Below are 2,912 nucleotides of genomic sequence, written 5' to 3' on the forward strand. Positions count from 1 at the left end.
CCTCTTTCCTAGTTCATTTGTGTTCAATATTTATTTCCTAAAGACAATTGTGATTTTCCATTCTTGTTTGATTGTAAAGTATGTTTCAGCACCTACGCCTTCTACATCAGTTTGTAAAACGAATATGGAAAAACTCTTTATTCAATTAAACCATGAAGTGCTTAGAGTAAATTGTTTTCCTATAAGCAAAAATTGTAACTTTTGTGGTGATCATAAGTTGTATCAATTCATCTCCAATTCAAAAGTTACTTTTTATCCAATTGATAAGTGTTTGAGAGGTTCTACTTTTTCAAGATCATTGTAGCAAATGGATATATAATTGGAGAACTGTGATCTTGTTTGCAATTTTTGGTATCTATCTAATGTTAAACTTATTGCAGGGTTCATTGAAATAGTTTACTGCAGTTGCATCAAGCAGAAACTGATTGAAGTTCGAGTACTTACAAGTGAATCATCTGGCTCCTGCACTACTGTCGGTATTGCTATTCTCATCCCTTATTAGAGGCTCTACAAGTCGAATTGTTAATATGAATTCCCTTGTAAGTTCCCTATTTTCATGCATAATATTATGCATGGATATTTTTATATACTTTATGAGAGGTATGTCAGTCTCATTATGTCAACAAATTGCAATATTGACCTGCTCTGAACTGTTTCTAAACAGTTTGATCTTTCGTTGGTGATTTTACCATGCAAGGAAAATGTAATCTGTATATGCAAACTAGATCTAGACGCCTACTTCCAACTTCAACCTTACAATAAAATTATACACTTCAATTGAGTTCATGTAGGTAACTAGGAATTAAGTAGAAGTTTAGGATCGAGTGAGTGCGATTAGGCTTTAGCGGTTAAGTATCTCTTATCCTATTCTTCATCAGTTCCTTGGCTCTTGGCTACTCAATGGTGTAATTGTCACACCCTCCTGGCCAAAATGCATTTCCTTGTTTCCCATATCTTTCGGGAAGAAACCACGTCGCTGACAAGTTAGCCAATTTCAGTGCTGATAATGTGGGTTTCATTGACATAGACGACATAAACGTTGTTTCTGGGTCTGTTGAACTATAAGTAGGTCCTTGTGAACTGTAAATTACTTAATTAATCTGTGTTATTATATATCTGTTTTATTTGGATTTTTGTCACTTGGTTCTGTACATGTTGTTTGATGCACTGTTGGTTGCACATTATATTTAGTAGTGTCTTACATAAGCGGCTGCCTGCTGAAGCTGGTATCTGTGTAACATGTGTTTCTCCTGGAGTTGTCCAAACAAATGTAGTATCTTGATGTGTTCCCCCATCTTGTTACTTTGAAGTAGGATTTAGTTTCTTGGTAATTATAGGCTTCTTGATTGACAATCTAGTTAGAATTACCCTAGAGATTTTGGTTTCAAATCTTCTACACAAATGCGCGCGCACACAGAAATACACACATCACATTGATTCACTCACCTGTTTTATAAAAACTAATGTTTACACAGACTGACATGTCAATTTAGAGAAGTCTAGAAACACAAGGATTATCTAAAATGTGATGTTGTTGATTGCCTTTAGGTATCTACATGCCCCAATTATGTGGCATGGATAGTAAAGTGCATCCATCCTCGAGCTGTTGACTACAAACCGAGCAAGCACAGCTTTTCTTTTCAATGTCCATGTTCATGAGTAATTTTTTATTTGTTATTTGCTTGCTTGTGACCTCGGTTGGATTTCTCATCTTATTGCACTAGTTGTAAGTTGGTGGTTTTTCTTAGTTGTCAAGGAATAAAAGATGACTGATGTCTAAACTCTTTGTCTGTGGAAAGTCTAAAGTGAAGTTTATAGTGAAGAAGAAAAAATGGACTCTGTCTTATCGGGATCCAGGACATTAGTTATTAAAAAAATAAAATGTATCCTAAATTTGTTTTCAACTGTTGTTAAATGGATTCTGCTATAACTTGAGCTGTCTTTGTTTTTGTCTTGGAAAGAGTCTGAAAATATTATAGCAAGTATTGTTGGGGGCTTGTTTGACCTCTCTAAATTTCTTGGATTTCTGTTAGGCACCAATATGTATATGCAAATAAAGGAGTTTTGGAGCACCAAAATTGATCTTCATCTCCACCACAGGTAAAAATTGTGACTTTGTGATGGATTGGGTATGAGTCAGTATTCCTTTTGTTTATCTCATCTTAGAGAACCTAATTAAAGAGCACCAAAGCTTAAACAAATAAGTAGGTGTATATGTTGGGTGCTGTTATTCTAGTGTTGGCTTTTGTACTCACACTTTCATAAAGTTTCTGAAACGAAAAGTATGGAATTTATCTGTGCAGATACTATGACTTGATTAATCCTATAATGTGCATCTCCCCTGTCCAACATAGAAGCTGGTAGCTGAGATGCAAGCAAAGGATAACACGGAGGTATTTAGTGAGCCAATTAGCTTTTTGTTGTTACTGATTAGTATTGGGAATTTGGGATTACTGAGTAGTTTTAGATTTTCCTTTAGTTTTAGTGTATTGATCCCAATTCTTATGCAACCATGAAATTTAAAATAAGAATTAGATTGTCTTATGAATTCTGAATGTGTTTTCTGATGTATGCTGAATATATAATGTCCATACATTTGTGTATCTTATCTTCTTCTGATTTGTTACCACATTGTGCCATCTTAAGATACTCTTCCTATTGATTTATTGATCTTCAAGGTTTCAGTAGGCCAAAGTTGGCTGGTTGCTTATTCTCCATAGGTTTTTTGTCATGTGAAATAAATTCTAATCGAATATTGACAGTTGTTGTTTTCTTCTCTCTGTTCCTACTTTGGTGATGTGCATACTGTATTCTCTATTCTTTGGTGTTTGTTTTGTTTCTGTGCATACGCATGAGGGTTTGTTGTTTTTTATTATTTTATTTATGCCTGTGTCTGTCTACATGCTTGATTT

This window comes from Rosa rugosa, chromosome 4 (assembly GCF_958449725.1).
Source record: "Rosa rugosa chromosome 4, drRosRugo1.1, whole genome shotgun sequence".
Lineage (NCBI taxonomy): Eukaryota > Viridiplantae > Streptophyta > Magnoliopsida > Rosales > Rosaceae > Rosa > Rosa rugosa.